This window comes from Sus scrofa, chromosome 2, assembly GCF_054392235.1.
Source record: "Sus scrofa isolate SSC_HxYL_T2T_F1_AM1 chromosome 2, Sscrofa_HxYL_maternal_Yorkshire_Landrace_v2.0, whole genome shotgun sequence".
Taxonomy (NCBI): Eukaryota; Metazoa; Chordata; class Mammalia; order Artiodactyla; family Suidae; genus Sus; species Sus scrofa.
Window position 1 is genome coordinate 92917686 of NC_139384.1, and position 21097 is coordinate 92938782.

The 21097-nt window shown below is 47.8% G+C and overlaps 1 protein-coding gene across 1 annotated transcript in view; it reads right to left on the reverse strand.

Annotated features, from left to right (window-relative positions):
- Nucleotides 1-8026: 8026 nt before the first annotated feature.
- Nucleotides 8027-21097, reverse strand: part of FOXD1 (forkhead box D1) — a 138570-nt gene continuing 125499 nt past the window's right edge. The window contains exon 6 of the transcript XR_014838044.1: nucleotides 8027-10063. The gene's annotated coding sequence lies outside the window, so the exon portion shown is untranslated. The remainder of the gene's footprint in view (nucleotides 10064-21097) is intronic.

Genomic DNA, 21097 nt, shown 5'->3' on the forward strand with positions numbered 1-21097 from the left:
TGATCACATAATCGGTCCTGGGTCACATGACCATAAATAGCAAGGCAAGGATGGGAACCCAGACTTTGAAATCTTGGCCTCTATGTTAGTTAGGCTACACTATGCTGCTTAAAAAGAGGGAACGGGCTGGGAGAAACGGAGGCTTATCTGAAGTTCCAGCGAAGAAGAGGAGGTTCCTGAAGAGATGGAAACCCAGGTGGCAGTGAACTGAGGCTGCGGTGCAACGCCCCTCCCACGGGGCCACCGGAGGCTGCGCGGAGGGCAGTGAATCGCTGCCGTCGGGGGGTCACAGCGTCGTCCACAGCGCGGCCATGGCCGAGAACCGGAAGCGCGGACCTTGTGCTCTGTACGGAGCCAGCGCCAAGGGTGGTGTGGCCCGCCCGGCATCGAAAGCTTTCCTCCGCTGCCCGACTCTCCGCGTCCTGGCAGCAGTTTGTTTTCTCAGAAACGTGGCGAGAACCTCACGGAGGGTCTGTCTGCCGGAGCCCCAAGCTCCGGCGCGACCCTCCAGGGGACGGACGAGACGTTTGGGAAATCGGGGGTCCAGACTGAGAGAGGTGGGGACAGGCCCCAGCCGACGGCCCAGACCCTCCGCCCTGCCCAGGAGGCGGGCTTCAGTCTGCCCTCGGAGTGCGCTCCCGCCGGCCGCAGCGTGCACCCCAGGGAGGTGCACGACCTCCCACACGGGTCGGTGCCCGGGCACAACTCACTGGTGGACACTTACCCCGCGCCACAAATTGTAACTTAAGTCAGAGAGCAGTTGAGAGGTGGACTAGGGCGGGGAAAGGTCCTAGACCTTGGCCAGGAGAGGGCGGCTTAGAGATTGCATCTGCCACGTGTTGGGAAAACCAGGGGGAGAGCGGCCTCCGCCTTCCCGAGCTTACCCTCTCTCTGCAAGGTGAGCAGCAGTGACTTGCAGAAATCACAGCACCTACTAGAGCGGCCTGCAGGCCCAGCCTGTCTCCAAGCTCTTTGTAAGAATTTTCTCCTGGCGGCTAATAATTGTCAAGGCAGAGGTTATCATCCCGATTACAGAAAACACTCTGTCCTAGTCGTTTAGCACAAAGGCCAGCCCTTCTGAAGGCATAGTACATGACCATTTCCTCCCATTGTATACAAGGATCTACCCCAAGAGGTTAAACTATCTTGCTGGTAGTAGACACAGCCAGGAGGTGCCTGGAAGGGCGACTGGGGGCAGGCTCCTGAGGTCAGGAATCCTTTCACTTCCACTGATCTCAGAACCAGAAGTCAGCAGTCCAGTGTTTCCGAAAACTCAGGATGGGAGCTCTACGCAGAACTGGGGTTAGGGAGAGGAAAGGAGATCCTTCTCAGAAAACCCCAAAGGAAGAAGGTCCTTAAAGAGGCTTTGAGGTTGCAGTAGGGAAGGGAGCTTTGAATCTTCAACATATGAGTGCTGGTCACCTGCCCAAATGCCATGCTGAGCCCTCCACAGCCGTGCTTTCCATCTTGGCTGCAGCATTAAAACCTCTTGAGGGAATTTAAAAATTCAGATGTCTGGAGCAACTACATCACAATTTCTACGGTTATTACCCAGTCATTAGTGTGTGTGTGTGTGTGTGTGTGTGTAAGTTTAAGCTCCCGAGGTAGTTCCAATGTACAGTCATATATAAGAACCAAATTTTACCCTACTAGGGAGATACCCTAAGGTCCCAACAGGCAGAGGCAGGGAGGCCATGGGCATTTTGAAACTTCAGGCTGGGAACCTCAGACCACCTACATTCAAGGTCTTGAGTAGAAGGGAAGCAGGATGGGGAGAAGGGGACCAGAACAGCTTTGGTTCTCTTTGGAAAAGGTAGGTCACCAAATGGCCCTAGGCCCCAGGCAGACTGCTTTGTTTGGATAGGTAATGGGTGAAGGGTCAGGCTCAGCCACATGGGTATGGCCTGGATCCCTAGGGAAGTCTGGAGTGAAATGAGTATTGAGCTAGGAAAACTGATACCTGGCTAGCCGTGTTACCTTGGGTAAGTCTCTTAACTGCTAGGCCTCAGTTTCCTGTCCTTGAAATGAAATGATCAGACAGGATTAGCTCGAAAGTTGTTTCCTGAGCACACACCTTTTAGTTAAGGCTCTGTGTGAATAAACTCGATTCTGGATTAAATTGGACTGCACATGATATCATTTTAGCATCTGCATTTATCTCCTGCTTGCTTTTCACACCTTCTCTAAAAGTAGGAATTGCTGCCTCCGTTGTGATAGTTGGGGAGACTGAATGAGGCCCAGGGTTATTCTGATTCCTCCAGTGTCGTCTTCTGCTCCCAGAAATCCATCTCCTGTCAGCTCCTCTGTTCATGTTTTGCTGTTCATTCTACAGTCAGAGGACCTCAGGGCATTGGGAGAAGTGGGATGCACTTAACAGAATGGAAAACTGAGCTTGAGGCCTTAAAAACACCTAAACCAGCCCCAGAATTCAAGCAGGGTCAGAGGATGCTTTGCACTGGGAAAAGGGTGGAGAACTAGTCTTTTCAGTTTTTCCATATCTACCCCAAGGATCACTTTTGGTTCCCAGCAGGGCCATGGAGTCATCAGTTAATGCCTATACAGAGGTTTGAAAAGTCTAGGACCAGAGTTGTGATTTATTTTCCTGGAGGAGAGCCTAGTGTAGGAATGCAAAGGAGTTCTGTCCAAAGCACTCCAGCTATCTACTGTATGTGCTGTGTGCCTCAGTGTCCCGGTTTCTGACTGCTCATTTGAATCCCCTGGGGGAGATTTAAAAATAATCATGCCCAGATCTCATTCAGAGCAACTGAATCAAGAGCTCAGGTGGTAAAGTGCACACCAGGTTTGGGGGCTTTTTTGTTTGTTCTGTTTTCAGGCTGCCATGATTCTAATGTGCATTCAGAGTTGAAAGTGATTGCTATAGATGCCTGCAGAAGATCCACAAGGAGGCCGGGGGTCAGTCCAGAGCTTTAAGGAAACAAGTCGGGTTGGAGATCTAGAGGTAAGGTGGAAGCCAGGTGGGTGCACGAGATCGCTTAGGAAAAGGGTACAGAGTCTCAGAGAGCGAAGCACAGAATCTTAGGCGAGCACAACACCAATAAGAGAAATGGAAGAAGAGACGACAAAAGATGGAAGTGGAGGACCTTGAGAGGCAGGGGAAAACTCGGAAGGCATGATCTCCTGGCAGCTGAAGGAGGAGAGGACGTCTTGGTGGACTGAGAGGTCCACAGTGTCAGTGCTGCCCCGGGGATGACTTAACCTCAGGACCACAAAGTCTTCATTGGGCTTGACGCCGAGAAGTCTTGAGTGGCCTTATTGAGAAGAGACACCTGGTGAGGCTAGGGCCCTGAGAAGAATATGGGGGTGAGCTCAGGGAGGCAAGGGAAGTCCTTTCCCCAAGCCGAGGATGCAGCTATCACTGGGACAAATCTCTTTCCCACACCACTGAAAAGGTAAAAACAATGTGGCTGTTATTCCTGATGCCCAAATGGAAACGGGTTTCCCCTCACAGGTGCAAACACATACTCCAGCATCGAGGATACTCCAGCCAAACCGAAACTCTGGGCAGAACACGAAAACAGTTTAAAACACGATTCGTTTCAGAAACAGCGTCTAACTCGGGGTAAAATAGTCCATTGCAGCCAGGTGGCAAACTAAGCAAAACCAGTCGTGACTCCAGGCCACAAGAAACAGGGCGCGAGCTGCCAAGCCATGGAGGCCTGACCCTGCTGCCTGACCGGAAGCTGGTGGAGCAAAACAGCCCTACTCCTCCCTCAGAATGGTTGACCACTATAAGGCAAGTCAGAGAGCCTACAAAGAGAGAAAACCCACAAAAACACCAAAAAAGAAACAGAGAAAGCCCTCTCTGCACAGCCCGATGCTGTCAAGTACACCAAGAGCCTGGACTCTGGGAGGAGACTGGCGCCCTACCTTCTCCCGCCTGGGGCAGGGCATGGCCAGCCTGCGGCTTTGGCTCTCCTCCTCTGCTGCCCCCTCTTGTCGTCAGGCCTTGTCACCTCCAGGGGCCGCTCACTCCTCCTCTCCCAACCCGACCCTGTCGAGATCCATAGGCCCTGCTGGGCTGGCCAAGACCCAGCAGGCTGCCAGGCTGGGCCTGCAGCGATGGAGTTGTGGGAAGAATCTGGACTAAGTCCACCAGGCTGTCTCCTCCTCGGTTGCCACTTAGCTTCCATTGAAAAGACAGGACTGAATCAGAATAGCAGTTTCCCTTGGAGTGGGGGCGACTGGAAGAGGACTGGAATGGATGCTTTCTTTCTTGATCTGTGTGCAGGTGACCCGTTAGGTTCATTGAACTTTATGATTGTGTACTTTTCTGTTTATATATTGTACTTCAAGCAAATGTTGTTGGAATGGTGGTGCGGGTGTGTGTGTGTGTGTGTGTGTGTGTGTGTGTGTGTGTGTTAAGGCAATGATGAGCAGGCCCGGGGGCCCAGTGTCACCAGGCCCTAAAATACCACCCTGCTATTTCTCTCTCTCTCCAGGCAGTGGCCTGCAATTTTCCTCTTGCCCTGCAGCCACCACCGTGCAATTTGCACCTCACTAATTTCCTGGCTAAGCCTAAATGCTGTCTGGTCACTGCTCCACCCTCCCCAAAAGCAGTGCTCTGGTGTTGGTCCTGCCCAGCAGTTTGGGGATGAGGGGCTGCATCTGATTGGCCACCTATGACCAGGACGATCCTTTTTAGAAATTCAGCTTTAAAGAATCAGACAAAGGAATAGATGCCCTGAGAACACAAAATAACTGTATTGCCGCTTCCTCCAAACCCGTGGTATGGATGGAGCTGAGGTGGTTTGGGAGTTGTTCTGAGCAAGCAAAATACTGCATTTCGCTTAGGTTTGAGGGGGTGTTGCTTGGCAGGACTGAGTGATTGATGCTCTTACTCTCCAATTTTCTGCTCGCTGAAGCGTTAAAGCAGCAAGACTGAAGTCAGGAGCCAGCCAACAGCCTGGGCACAGAACGCTTAATTCCAATCTACAAATAAAAAGCGTTTATTAGTCCGTCTTTCCTCATTTTGCCTCAGATCTCAAACTGTCTTTCCCAGGGGCTGGCCAAAGAGCAACTCTAGCAGATTGTGAAGTCCTTTTGCAGGTGGCAATTAAAACAGTAAAGTTTTTCTTTTCCGTAATGAAGGGTTAGGAAAACTATATATAAGTGGTGAGTAAACACCTAAGACTATTTATGCTTCCTGATTCCTAAGGCAGGGTGGGTTAGTGGAAAAATTCACTTGGGTTTGATGGCAGAAGAGCCAGGTTCTGGCACAGATTAGCTAGGTGATCTCACATCACTTATCTTGGCTCTTTGAGCCTCAATTTTCCAATCTATAAAATGAAAGGGTTGGACTAGATAATAGTCAGTGGTCTTTTGTTGTCTAATGTTCTACAATCCAATATATTCTTTTTTTCTTTTTCTTTTTCTTTCTTTTTTTTTTTTTTTTTTTTTTTTTTTTTTTGTCTTTTTGCCATTTCTTGGGCCGCTCCCGCAGCATATGGAGGTCCCCAGGCTAGGGGTCAAATCAGAGCTGTAGCTGCTGGCCTACACCACAGCCACAGCCACAGCAACGTGGGATCCGAGCCGCATCTGTAACCTACACCACAGCTCATGGCAACGCCGGATCCCTAACCCACTGAGCAAGGCGAGGGATGGAACCTACAACCTCATGGTTCCTAGTTGGATTCGTTAACCACTGAGGCACGATGGGAACTCCACATTTGATTCATTATTGATATTAAATTGCTCAAAATCCCTCTAGCTATTTTAAGGTTTTTCTGTGTGTGCATTTGTGTATGTGTGTAGATAAAAATATGTATATACTTATATATTTATACACACACATGTGTAGCTACTCATATTGGATATATGAATTTGTTTGTGTTTTTCATTTAAAAATATCCCTCCCTTACCTAAGGGTTACATGTGTATTTTCACTGTTGTGTGCTTATACACCCATATATTTAGCCATATCCACACACCCCGTGGATCTCTTGCCCCTTGGTCTATGGAACTGACACCTGTGTCAAGGGTACCCTGTCCAGATCTGTCCCCAGTAGCTCCTAGTCCAGGAAATCGCCCACTGGCAAGGCTTCCTGCCCCTGGCAGGCTCCGTAATTTGTGAGACTCAGTGCAAAATGTAAACACAGGTGGAGTTCCTGTTGCGGTGCAGCGGAAACAAATCCAACTAGGAACCATGAGGTTGTGGGTTCAATCCCTGGCCTCGCTCAGTGGGTTAAGGATCTGGCATTGCTGTGACCTGTGGTATAGGTCAAAGACACAGCTCAGATCTGATGTTGCTGTGGCTGTGGTATAGGCTGGCAGCTGTAGCTCCGATTGGACCCCTAGCCTAGGAACTTCCATATGCTTTAAGTGCGGCCCTAACAAAAAAAAAAAAAAAAAAAATTTCAAGATGATGACAGTGGAGCATTCAACCTAGTGAGGGGCCCCTCCAAGATCATGCATGTGTGAAGCCAGCCCTGTCTGTCCATGCTGCTGAGAAAGGACTTGCATCAGGGCAAAGGACTGCCCTAATGTGCTTCTGGGTGGCTCCACCAAGGGCACGGGCTAAATATTGCTGCCGTGAGCTCACGTTCCCACCAGTTCCACCTCTACAGGCTGACAAGGATCTAAAAACAGGAGAAGATGGAGAGAAGGCACACCAAACAAAGATGGCTTGTGCTCACAGCATCAGCGGGTGTCTGCAAAGACTGTTCATGTCACCTAGCCTCTTGCTTTTTTATTGTTTAATAATTAGAGGCTGCAGGGTGGGGTGGGGGGATGTGAGCAATCATATTTTGGGCATCTGCCCTTCTCTCTATCCTCCTGGGCCTAGATTCTGCGTTTCTCTAGGACCCTTTTTCACTTAAACCAGCTTTGAGCTCAGGTAGAAAGGGCCACCCATGGATTTATCACTCACCTTGAATAAGTGCTTGTAGTCTGTTTGCATCACCTCAGGGCTCAGCTCAGAGTGGCTGACAGGCCCTGGCTTTTCGGATAAGGAAACTGAGGCCCAGAGAGGTGCCAAGGCTACAGAACTAGCTAGAGCCAAAACCCAGGCTTGAATGTGAGCCCAGGCGCTGCTTGCTAACACGCACAGAATCACACCTAGATGAAGAAGTCTTCTGGGAACGCAGCCCATTCCACACACACACACACACACACACACACACACACACACTTTTAGACCCTTCGTAAATTCTGGGAATAGCTTCCGTTTTGTCCTCCTCAAGTTGAAGTTGAGGTAGAAGGACCCAGGCTGTGAAGCTACAAAGTCTTCTAAGCATGCCTTCATGCTCCTCTTGGGCCCTTGTCACTATGGTGGGAGCATCTTCCCTCCCCAACAATCAGGACCCTCAGGCCCTCCAAGCTACTCCCCCTCCACCTTCCTCCAGTTTAAGGGGTTGGGACTTCCGGTGTGAGCAGGTTTCAGTCACAGAAAGGAGAGATTTCTCAGCTAGGGGAGACCTCGGAGAGCTCTAGAGGGCAGTCCTGAGAATGGGATGACAAGAGGAGGGAAGGCAGGTGACACCATCCCTTTCTTTGGATCCAGGAGGCACAAGCTCAGAGGATCTCAGAACACTCGATGGAGAAAGGATGGTGGAGGCAGAGCCCAACCCCTTTGCTCTAATAGATGTTCAAGTCGGAGCTGGCAGATGACTGCTGGAGTCACAGACTAAAATCCATGGCTCCCGACTGCCACCCCATCTCTTTCCACTTCGTATTCTGCCGATGCTCTATCCACTCTTTTACTATGAAACTTTTATCTTGGGGCTTTTCATCCTTTCAATGCATCTTTACTAAGTAGATGGGCCCCAAACCTCCCTGCCTCGGATGGGAAGCTGCCGCCTCCACCCTGTCTCCTGGAGACCCCTCCCAGCGGCTGCAGGGGCCCCAGCAACCACTGAAACTTTCTAAGACCTGGACTCCCCCCTGGAGCAAGCTGTCCATCCTCCACTCTTCCACTGAGCTGGGACAGCTCCCCTTTCTCACCTCTCCTCCTCAACCCACCCCTGGCTCTCCTCTCATGGACCCAACCTTCCCAGATGCAGCATCCCTGTTTTGTGGCCGAAATGCATTTGGCTCCATCAGTGTTTAATGATTTTCCGTGTCCTAACTTCCCGGTACCCGACCCCCCTGTGCCTCCTGCGTGATTTCTCCTCCAGCTGCAGTTTCGGGCAAAGGCTGCCCACCTCTGGAATGCGCTCTCTCCGGGACACGAAATGTCAGCGCGCGGAGCAGCCAAGAGGGGTGGGGCGGGGCGGGAGCGCGCGCCTGGAGCGGCCTCCGCGGGGACAATGGGACTTTTATTTCTGGCCTGGCTCAGCTGGCAGTCTCTCTCCCGCTCTCTTTCTCGGTTGGGCTTTGGTTTAAAGTTACCCTTGCAGGATTAGGTTGGTGTTTTCTTTCTCATGCCACCGGGGAAGTTTCTGTTTCCGAAGTGGACCGTACACAGACAGGTCAGTTAGTCACCCGCCTTCGCGGGGCCACAAGCGTCGGTGTTCAAAGGCTTCTGTAAATCGGCCTGGCAAACCCGGGCCAGCCCAACTTGCTTCTTGCCCATAGATGGAAAGGCGCGTTGCAATACAGCTATTATTTACACCGTTGGTTTCTATTGGGTATATAAATTATTACAACCACGCACCCCTCTCCTCACCCCCAGCCCCAAATTTTCACAGAAACTCCTGGAAGAACTGCTGCGGGGGCCTGGGCGGGGGGGGCTGTCTGTTGAAGCAGTCTTGGCTCTTTCTTCACTCTTATGTCTTGGGTCATCACCACCACCACCAAGACTGGCCATCAAGGGCACCCAGATCTCCTTTTCTCTCAAACTCAGTGACAAAACAAATGAAACAATGCAAAAAGTTTCTTAGTCCCCTTAACCCAGATGAGATAAGCCAACATTTTTTTTAAAGAAATACAAAAACAGGGAGTTCCCGTCGTGGCTTAGTGGTTAACGAATCCGAACCATGAGGTTGTGGGTTCAATCCCTGGCCTTGCTCAGTGGGTTAAGGATCCGGCGTGAGCTGTGGTGTAGGTTGAAGACACGGCTCGGATCCCACATTGCTGTGGCTCTGGCGTAGGCCAGCAGCAACAGCTCCAATTAGACCCCTAGCCTGGGAACCTCTATATGCTGTGGGAGCGGCCTTAGAAAAGGCAAAAAGACAAAAAGACAAAAAAAAAAAAAAAATTACCAAAACAAACAAACAAAAAACTCACTGGGGATGGGAGGCAGGAACACAAGATCTCTGTAAAATCAGAAGCACTTTAGGAAGCCCCAAGGCCTCTTAGCCTAAGATATTTGCACCCTTGTCCCTGTGGGGAAGCTGTAACCTTCCCCAGCCCTCCCCACAGCTATGTAGCTGGTCCGCTATTATTTTCTGCTGTGGAAGCTGTGTGCCATGAACACATCCCAACCCAGATTATGGGCCCTCAGCCTCCACACAGGGGGTCTTATAGAGACTTGCCCCCTTGCAAGCCCACAGCCTGATGTTAATTTAACCACACAATAACCACACACATAGCTATACCCCTACCAGAAGAGTAAGCACGTAAAGAGCAAGGATGGTCTCTCTCAGCGTACCATTATCTTATCTGGGACTTTGTCTTTTTTTTCCCTTCTCCTTAGTACAAAGGTAATACCTACTTATAAGCAGGGCACGATATGAAAACAAAAACAAGATACATTCCTCTCATCCCTCTTCGCAAATCCTACTCCCTGGGAGTAACCAAAACTAACAGCTTGGTGTGTTTCCTCTCAGATCACAGACACTTTCAATGATCCAAATAAATACTCACTCCAGGGCCAAGTTTTTGTTGTTGATGCTGTTTTCAGCCCTTGCTTTAAAACCAACTTTGCTGACGTAAATTTACGCACAACAGGAGTTCCACAGCAGGAATGAATCAGACTAGGAACCATGAGGTTGCAGGTTCGATCCCTGGCCTTGCTCAGTGGGTTAAGGATCTGGCATTGCTGTGAGCTGTGGTGTAGGTTGCAGGTGCGGCTCAGATCCAGCGTTGCTGTAGTGTGGTGTAGGCTGGCAGATGTAGCTCCAATTAGACCCCTACCTGGGACCCTCCATGTGTTGAGGGGTCAGCCCTAAAAAGCAAAAAAAAAAAAAAAAAAAAAAAAATTACTTACATGCTCCCATCTTAAGGGTACCTTTTGATGAGTTTCGATGAATGTTTACACCCTCATAACCATCACCGCAGTCATGAGACAGAACATTTCCATCACCCCACAAGTGCCTTTGTGCTCCTTTGTTGGCCATTTCCCACCTCAGCCCCAGGCCACCACTGATCTGCCCTCTGTCATTAACAGATTAGTTTTGCTTTTTCTAGAATTTCATATAAGTTGAATCATGAAACATGTACTTTTTTGGATCTGTTTTTTGTGTCTTCTCAGTACGGTGTTTTGGAGATCTGTGTTGCTGCGTTCCGTGATTTGTTCTTTTCTGTTGCTGGGTAGGATTCCATCATGCGGAGGTACCACCTGTTGACTGGTCCACTCATCTAGTGCTGGACATTTGAGTTGTTTCCAGTTTAGGGCTGTTATAAATAGCCCCCAAAGCTGCTAAGTTGTTTTTATTCCCGAAGAGTGAGGGTGAGGGAGAGAGAGAGCAAATCCAAACTGAGCTCAGGCCTATATACTTCAGAACTTAGTAACTGACACATTTCCAAGGCAAATATTTCTGTGAGCGAAGTCCAGGTAAGCCGTTTCCATCATGATCGAAGTGATGATTATTGTTCCAGCGAAAGGCTTGCATAACACTTCCCATTTACAGGCTCCGTTTGAGAAGTGCTCTCTGGCAGTGACTTGACACTGTTTGCTAATTCTACAAATGCCAGCCTCTTAATAAGTTCCTCCTCAATTTCTGAAAAATTTAGGGACATTTATATATCAAGCCTAAAGTGTCACTGTTTCACGGTATTTCAGCACAACTGAATCCTTTTTCTAAGAGAACTGGCTTTCACAACATTTTTGCTATGATCTGAAGTCATACTATGGTCAGCAGCACCTTGCTTTTGCCCGTCACAGGCAACTCAAGCTTTTCATCATTAGGTTTTGTAAAGATACCCACAAACATATCTCCGCTCTTGACTTTGTGTGAGTGTGACTCTTTAAGTAACTTAGAAGTAAGTGCCCAAAGGATTCCCTTATTGAAAGGAGCACAGGCTTGATGGCAGCTCTCCTGGGCCCCCTGCTGCATGCCTCCTACAGCTGGAGGGGGCGCTCTTCCCCTCACACCCCATTACTTAAAAAAAAAAAAAAAAAAAAAAAGCTGATACAAAAAAATCCCATCAACAAAGTCTGTTCTCTTCCTTCCTTCCTTCCTCTCTTTCTTTCTTTTTTTGCAAAGTCTTTTCTAACGATTGCCTCAATCATAGTAAGGAAAATTTACTTCTTAGTTCTCTCTCTCTTTTTTCTTTTTTGGCCACATCCTTGGCATATGGGAGTTCCCAGGCCAGGGATGGAACCCGAGCCACAGCTGTGACCCAAGCCACTGCAGGAGGATCCTTAACCTACTGCACCACAGCGGGAACTCCTCTTATTATTCTCAACACTGGCTAGAAATAAGAGGACCTGTTCACTCCATAAGGAGACCACACTGATGATTATAATGTATCAAAACACTATTTCTCCCCTCCCTCCTTGTTATAAGTGAATAGAGAGAAAAAGAAAGCAAAAAGCTGTGCAAAGACCAGGATGCAGCAAATTTTCAAGACAGTGACAAGGAACACAGAGCCTAAGGAACGGGTTGCCTTGGTGGTTTTTTGTTTTGTTTTGTTTTTTCTTTGCTTTTTTATTTTTTGGGCCACATATGGACATTCCCAGGCTAGGGGTCAAATTGAAGCTGTAGCTGCTGGCCTACACCACAGCCACAGCAACGCAGGATCCGAGCTGCATCTGTGACCTACACCACAGCTCACGGCAATGCTAGAATCTTAACCCACTGAAACGAGGCCAGGGATCAAACTTGCATCCTCATGAATTCTAGTTGGGTTCATTAACCACTGAGCCACAAAGGGAACTCCCTCCTTTGGTGGTTTTTACTTGAGTTGCCTGATCAAAGCCACATTGGCCACGGCACTTAATAGAGGTACCCAGACAACATGATATTCATCCTGCAGCCAAGAAAATCTCAGTGCTCTGACTCTTTACTCTGCTTGTGTAGACCTGGCCTCCTTGGATGAGTCGTGTGCTGCTCAGGCTGGCCTCTGGCACATGTAAGAACTGCCTGGGATGACTTGAGAAGCTTCCCAACCCCACCACCTCCTCCATGTTCTGCCAAGAGGGCTAAGGCTGGTTCCACTGGTACTTGGAAGACCCTGAGGAATTCTATTAACCAGTTTTGCCCATGAAACATTGACCTGTGTGCCTGCTCACACCGGTTATTTAATTCCGGATTTGGATCAAGTTTAAGGGAATTTCCTAAGAACTACTCCCACAGACCCCTCAAAGACAGGTCTGCTCTACGTATATCCATTAATTTAAAGGGCCCCATGAAAAATAACCATGAAAAAAAAGAGAATGGAGATAGTACCAAAGCATGGCTTGACTGACTTTGCTGATTTCATGAGGTAATTTGGATGATGGAAGACATGCCACCCCAAAAGCAAAGTCATCTAGCGAAGTGGCGGAATAAACCTACACATTCAAGCCATGACCACCACGCTTCTAGCCAGGAATGCAATTTTCCCCTCTTTCGAATTATTCATTTCCTTTTTAATAGGTCACGTCTCATTTACCTTGATTTAGCATCAGACCAAGTACCGTGCTGTATTTGGTGAGGGGGAGAGAGGAGAAGCGAAAAGAACAAGAGAGAACTTTATGTGAAATATGGTGACCCTGCGCTTAAACTCCAGTCCACGTGGGTCAGGAATTGCAGGACATCTTTGATTCTTTTTATGCTGCGGGAAGAGTACAGGGCTTCCTTATGTTTATACACTTGAAAGAATAATGAGAGGTATGCTTGAAAATACCGCTTGATGAATAACGCTTTTGCATGTGTCATGGTGAGGAAGTACCATAATGTACATTTCACCACAAGGCCAAGGAGAATATTTAAAAAGAAAACTCCACTGTAACGTGAAAAATAGACCAATCCTTACATCTGTCTCCAAGACGAATAAATCACTAAACAAATATTTTAATGGCCTTAAAATACAATCAAAGGGAGCAATTCCCTAAGGTGGTTAGCTTGAGTCCTCATTAGAAGGTTTATTTTCTTTGACCATACAGATTGTTATGTATCTACAATTGCAATTATGATAAATTTACAGGAAAAACATCACATGACCACATCATGTTAAACTGGCATTCCACCTGATAAGGAGGAGAAATAAAGCACCGAGAGGAGGAACAGGCTGCAATAATGAACTTTGATGAAGGAAAGGCCACAGTCTGAGGTTCCCATTCTTTAGAACTTTAGGTGACTTTAAAAAAAAAATCCATCTAGAATTCTGACTTCTTTCCATGATTTTACCCTTTGTGCTATAGTTCCTGTTGTGTTTACAAACCTGTCAAGTAAGCACAGCACTCAGTAAATACTTGTGGAATAAATAAATATGGCATCTAATGTAGTTCTCAACATTCACCTAACGTTTTATAGCATTCTTTTTTTCTTTCTTACCACTGGCCTGGTGGTTCAAGATCAACTGATGAAAAGTCAGGAAATTGCCATGACCTTCAGAACGGATAAACCTTCCTCAACTTTGCTCTCTCTCTCTCTCTCTCTCTCTCTTTTTTTTAGGTCTGCCCCCGGCGGCATATGGAGGTTCCCAGGCTAGGGGTCGAATTGAAGCTACATCCGCCAGCCTACACCACAGCCACAGCAACTGGGGATCTGATCCACCTCCGTGACCTACACCACAGCTCATGGCAACGTCGGATCTTTAACCCACTGAGTGAGCCAGGGATCGAACCCAAAACCCCATGGTTCCTAGTCGGGTTCATTAACCACTGAGCCACGACGGGAACTCCAGCTTTCTCTTTTGATAAAAGATTAGCATTCTTTCCCATAGAATGACATAGTAGAGTGCTATGAACATTTTAAATGAGGTCTTTTTAAAACATCCTTATTTTTTAACCAAGAAAAGAGATACAAACTTGCTTTACCAGGTCAAACAATGCCAAAAAGGCAGGTAATGTGCAAAAATGTGGTGATCTTACATAAAGTTAGTCTTGGGCCTCAGAGGTAACCAGTATAAACATTGCAGACTTTAATATTTCAGTGGCTTTGTTCTATGCTCTTCTAAATATAGAGTTTTTTTTTCATTTAAGCCTCAAAAAAAGGTATCATACTATACATATGGCTTTTCAGTTTGCTTTGTCCTTAGTGAGGTTTCTTTAAGTTCATGTGATAGAACAGGGTCTAGGCCAGCCTTCAAAGAAATAGATCTCGGAGTTCCCGTCGTGGCTCAGTAGTTAACAAATCCGACTAGGAACCATGAGGTTGCGGGTTCGGTCCCTGGCCTTTCTCAGTGGGTTAAGGATCCTGTGTTGCCGTGACCTGTGGTGTAGGTCACAGATGCGGCTTGGATCCCACATTGCTGTGGCTGTGGCGTAGGCCGGCAGCTGCAACTCCAATTCGACCCCTAGCCTGGGAACCTCCATATACCACAGGAGTGGCCCCAGAAAAAGGCAAAAAGAAAAAAAAGAAAAAGAAAAAAGAAATAGATCTCTTTCATTAATCCATCCAACGCAACAAACATTTACTGAGGCTTCACTGTACCTGGCAGTGTGCTGGGCATGGGGAATAGAGCCCGTGGGCATGGGAAGCGGCACTCAGCGTCTCCCTGTAAATGCTTGTCACCTACCTCTGGAACCTTTGCAAACACACATTTTAGTTACTGGCTGAAGCATCTGACTGCCAAATGTCCTTGGGCACAGGCTACACTAAATTCTAAAATTTAATTCAACCAAATATATTCCCCAATAGCACTTTATACCTACATTTATTACATACATACATTTTTTACCAACTTCATTGAAACCAAAAGATATTTCCATCTTTGAGTTTAGACTAGAATATACTTTGTCTTCTCATTGTTTCCTTTGAGGACCAGTGACATGTAACTGAGTGTAGCTGGAGTTCCTTAATGTTTAGCGAGGGGTTAGGAATCCCCCTCGTACCACCAAGTTATGCCTAAGTCAGACCACCAACCACAAGAAAAAAACATTCCTCAGCAGGAAGCAAGCCTGTTCTCACATACTGTAGGGAAACTGCTGCCTGGCTTAGATAATATTCTGGAATGGGAACACTCAGGCATAATGTCTTAGAGAAAAAGGATCAATGCCTTCGATTTTCTCACTTCACGTGTGTCCATGGTGGGGGGGGGGCACACATGCACATGTGTGTGCACGCACTTAAATCCTGGATGGTCTAGAGTCTAAACTCCTGGAACCCCGAAGTCAGCATTAGTTGATCACTGCCAAGGGCCCCGGTAGCTTCCTCTGCGGAGTAAAGGCAAACACTGGCATGAGGAAGCTGTCTGGGAGGACATTGCTCAAGGCCATCTCCCTTCTGCACACCTCACCTCCACCATGGAAACACATGGGGGTGTTCTGAAAAGAGGGTGAGCCCCCATCCCTCCCCGGAGGCTGCTGGCCCGGCCAATCTGGCCTCCAGGTCTCTCGTGGGCACCAAACTGCTGTGCACAGAGGTCTGATTGAGGCTCGGCTCTGGGAAGCGTTTATAGCTGCCCGCTGACCTTGCTTGGCCCACTGCAGACTGTGAGGGCATTTGTGCGGTCCCGAGTGGGAACACCTCTGCCCAATTCGCAACCTTGGGCAAGAACGTTTTGCGCCCTGGCAGTTGGAATGCACCGCCTGGAGAACAAAGAGGCATTTGCTGGGGCCTGAAAAGGCACATCTCCTAGGTGAACCACGGCCATTTCTCAGCACTGGTGGCTCTGGGCTGAGGTTGGGAGGGCCGCCTGTGGGGAGGGGGAAGGGGCTCCGTGTTGGGAAGAGGCGGTCCAGCCTGGGCCCCGTGTGCCCCTGCACGTCTTTGCTGAGTGTGCCAAAATGCAAGGTGGACAGTCCTCTGACCTTGAGCCATTTCTCCAGCTACAGCTAGACACATGGACAATTACACCAGTCAAGGGGACCATAACGTCACTACCGTACTGTCCACTCACTCCCCAGCAGAGGGGGAGTGGCTTCTTTACTGCTTGAAGTAATGGGAGCTGAGCCCCTGGACTGGGTTCCTTCTATCTGTAACTATAAGCAAAGGGGCCTTTTTTTTTTTGACCACCCCATGGCACATGGAATTCCCAGGCCAGGGATCAGATCCCAGCCACAGCTGAGACCTGTGCTGCAGCTGTGGCAACCCGATCCTTAACCCACTGTGCTGGGCCAGGGATCAGACGTGCATCCCAGGCTCCAGAGATGCCACTGATCCTGTTTGCACCACAGCAGAAACTTCCAAAGGGCCTTTTAATTACAGATTTATGGGGACAAAACAAACTGGCTGATACCAGCCTTATGATGAGAACAGAATTGTATATGGTTAATTTATACATGGTTAACGATATATGGTTAACTACATTTGTATTATGGTTAAGCATATTGTGAAAATCACAGAGAAGTTTTCTACTATCTGCTACTAAGCCTCTCCTCAAAAAAGGAACTGGTGAAAACTCATAGCCTGGGTGCACCAGCTTTCAGGATGGCCTCCAATGAGCCTTCCTGCCTGGTCTTGTGTTGTTCCCTTCCACACTGTAACGGTGGGACCAACAGACCATTGCTCTATACGGCCAATAGAACACGGCATAAGTGACAGTATATCACTTTTACCACCAGGTTATAAAAGATACAGCAGCTTCCCTTTTCATCTCTCTCTCTGATCATTCATTCTGGGGGGAAGCCGTTGTCATGCTGTGAGGACACTCTGTGGAGAAACCCACGTGGGAGGGACTGAGGCCTCTAGCCAACAGCCATGTGAATGGGCCACTTTGGGCTCCTCCAGCCCTAGTCACGGCCTTGACTGCAACTTCAGGAGGGACCCCAAGACAGAAGTACCAGCTAAACTGTCCTCAAGTTTCTGACCTACAGACGCAGAGACAATAACCTTTTATTGTTGTAAGCCATTAAGTCTGGAGGGCAATTTGTCACACAGCAATAGGTAACCAATATAACCGGGAATGGAAACCACCCCTGACCTAGTCCTCCTCTGGCTAGGCTGGCTCAACTAACCTTCTTCTCAGACCTCGCTGCTCTTGCCTTAGGATGGTCTGCACTGAGGTGGGAGCATCTTTGTACCAGAAATCTCACAATTACCCTTAGCTTCAGTCCATGGACTTGCACACTGTCTCCTTGAAGGAGGGGTAAGATGCAAATTACTAAGAAAGATTTGAAAAAAGTAACTATTTTAACGGATAACCAAAGAAGGATAAGTTAATGCAAGCATGAGACTCTCCATTTTTACTTTGTACAAAATAGTGAGGTTTAAAAAAATACTCAGGCAGAATGGTGAAAAGGTAGTTCAATCTTTGTGAAATGTATTAAGAATGTTCAAAAATTTACATACTCTCTGATGCAGAGTTGGTTACCCTTCTAGGAAGAGATGGTAAACAGAAATGCAGATGGAAATTTATGGCTAAAGATGTTCACTGCAGCATTTATAGCAGCAAAACACTGGACATGACCTTTGTTCTACAATAGAGGATTTTTAAATTTTTTTTTTGGTCTTTTTGTCTTTTTAGGGCTGCACCCATGGCACATGGAGGTTCCCAGGCTAGGGGTTGAATTGGAACTGTAGCTGCCGGCCCACACCACAGCCACAGCAACTCAGGATCCAAGCCACGTCTGCAACCTACACCACAGCTCACGGCAATGCCAGATCTTTTGTCCATTGAGCAAGGCCAGGGATGGAACCCGCTCCTCATGGATGCTAGTCAGGTTCGTTAACCACTGAGCTAGCCATGAAGGATACTCCCAATAAAGGATTTTTTTTTAAATTATGGTACATCCATTGCATTTGAAGTTGTGTTGCTATTGAAAACTAAGATTATAAAGTTTTTTATTATGTGGGAAAATATTTAAGTAGAAGTTCGGGATACAAAATGATAAGTGCAATATAATTTCAACTCTAGAAATATAAGCATAGATGAAACAAAGACTGGAGAGAAATGTGCTGGAAAATTAGCATTATTTATCATGTGAATAATCCTCCCAGGCAAGGATATTAATTTTTTTTCTTTATACTTTTTAGAATTTTCACATTAACAGGTATTTTTAATATGTCTATTTTTTAACTGAAGTATAGTCGATTTGCAGTGTTACATTAGTTTCAGGGATACAACAGAGTCATTCGATAATTTTTATTGATTATGCTCCATTTAAAGTTATTATAAAATACTGGCTATATATCCTATGCTGTCCATTACCTCCTTGTATCTTTTTTATTTCATATCTAGTAGTCTGTACCTTTTAATGCTCTTCCTCTGTCTTGCCCATTGCCCCCCACTCCCCACAATTCACACTGGTAACTGCTGGTTCTCTTCTCTATACCTATGAGTCTGTTTCTGTTTTGTTATATCCACTGATTTGTTATTGATAGATATTAGTTTTATAATCATAAAAATGTTTTAAAAATGCAAATGTGTGGAAAATATTGTTTCCTAAAGTCTCTAGTATTTGCTATTGCCCTTTATCCATAAACCACAATATGTATTTTGGGTGATTTGTGAAGGATTCACATCAAAAACCTTGGTCAATTTAGCTTCACACTTTTTCTTTCAGGTAGGAGATTAACAAAGTTTCTCTAACAAGACTGGACTGGAAAGCAGGTGTGTGATGAGCCCAGGAGGATGCCTGGAGGGAGATGTGTGCCTTGTAGCATCCTGAGGACAAGGTGCGCAGGGTGAGGTGCTCCGAAGAAAGCCCTGCGAACTCAGGATTCTGTCCCCCTCACTTAGGGATGGAAGTGGGAAGAGAGAATCCAATTACAAAAAGTTGGTCACTGACTCTGAGAAAGACTCGAATTACTGACAGCTTAAAGTAATCAACGCTATGAAAGCCATAATTATCCCAATACTGTAAAGTTTTGGGGTTAAAAAAAAAAAAGTTCTTCCAATCTGTGTCTTTATGTCTGGATCTCTCTGGTTACATAACTAGCAAAGGGCCCGCTCAGGAATGAATCACAGATGGCCCTGCTCAGTGTTTGCTTTGAAGTCAGTTCAACTGGATTTATCTGGTCCGTGGTTTGAGGATGGGATGGAAGGATCCAACGACACAACAGTGTCCAGACCCCAAATTAGGGACAGAGCAACTGTTTCCCGGGCACAGTGCATGAGGAAAGGATTTGCTTTCTGGGGTGTTGATGGTGACCCTTGCTACTTGGTGGAGAAGGACAGAACCCGTAGCTTACTGCCCTGGCCTGGAGCCTGGGGGCTGACCGAGGCCGCTGCTTGCTCTGATGCGGGAAGGCGGTGGCTCCGAGCAGGAACTAGGCTTGGCCTGACCGACCCCTTCTACCCAAGGAGGCATCCGACCACCGTCCGCTGGGAGAGGTCAAATGAGGCCCCAGGCTTCAGCCTCCATTGTGAGTCTCAGTAGTTACAGCTTGTTGCTCAGTTCACTTTCTCTCAAGTAGTTAATTATATCACTTCTCTCTCCAGTTTTCTGAAAGGAATAATTGACTCAAGAAGCTGGAGTGTCAAATATTTGTGGAGGGCGGTGTAAGGTGACTGCAGGAGGCACTGAAAGTGAGAAGGTGCTATTGAGAATTGAGGAACCGCAGATGGCGCGGGAAGGCAGTAGGCGTCATCCAGTTCAGGGGCAGCAGGCCCAGGGCCTACAGGGACCGCAGGGGTACCTGAAGGCAGGAACTTGGCAGGTATAACACAGCAGGGAGCGGAGGGGCTGTGATGGAAGAAGGCACACTCTTCCTAATGGCATGCAAACTAAAAGCCTTAATAGTCATTTGGAGGCCAAAGAAAACACAATCGCATGTTGGATTTGGCTCAAGGGTCAGCAACTGGACATTCTTGGGTGGTCCCACCCTTCAATGTACAGATAATAAACAGGACCACGGAAAAGACCTTTTCAGTGAGTGACCAGCTAGGCCTAGAATCCAGGTCTTCTGGCTCCCTGGCCAGGGGCCTTCTGGTCTGGATCTCTGCTGAGAAACTGCCTTGATGGCAGGCCTCCCCCCGCCCCCATAGGGGCCATGATGACAGCTTGAAAGCAAAAACACCCCATCAACCCCCCCACCCCCCACTCGTTCCAGGAAATGGTCAGCCTCAAGATATCTTCCATCCCTAACACGAAACAACCTTCTTTGGAAATGTCCTCAAACTGTTTCACTTGCCCCCTTGCAGCCGCTGAAGGACTGCCACATGCACCCAAAGAGCAATTGGAAAGTCTTCCCACTCCCAAACCCCCACTTTGGTGGAATGTTTGCCCATCAGCAATGGCCTCAGCATTTCCCCTTTTTACTCTCTTAAGCTACTTTCAACCTTTCTAACGCCTTTTAACCCTCGCAGAATTCACAGACCCTGGCGGCCAGTCTGTGAATTCACAGCCTGGACTTAGTTCTGCCCCAGGGCACTGCCCCATGTGAGAAGACTGCAGCTCTCAGGGGTCTGGCTGTGGGCCTGTTGCTCCTGGCAGAGTGGTCCACATTCCTAGGATACTAGCTGGCAGTTTCTGCTCCCCCTGTACTGGAGCTGCAGAAGAGGTGCCTAAGCCCACAGGGGCCTGGGAACCGGCTCTGAGCCCCCAGGGGCCTCGCATAGCTTCAGGGGCTCCGGTGTGGTGTGAAGCATTCTTCCAAGCCCTGCCTGCTGCCTGTGGGCCTGGGTCTGCTGGGCTCTGCACCCCAGGCCTGGCCCTACCTCCTCCCAGGCCTCACTGGGGACCTGGGATCCAGCAAGTCACATAATTTCTCTGCACTGCTGTTTTTCTCAACTGTGGGAACAACATCCAGTCAATTTCCACTTACTGAATATTTTCCCTTCCTCTCCCTCCTGGGTGAGACTGCTGAATTCCATGACAATTACAATAGCTACAATAACATTTAAGCATTAGCGCAACTAAGCACCTTATACGCCTCCTCTCAATTCTCTGGCAGCTTTTATGAGGCAGGCATTCTCATCCCCTTTGTGCCACTGATAACACTAAGGT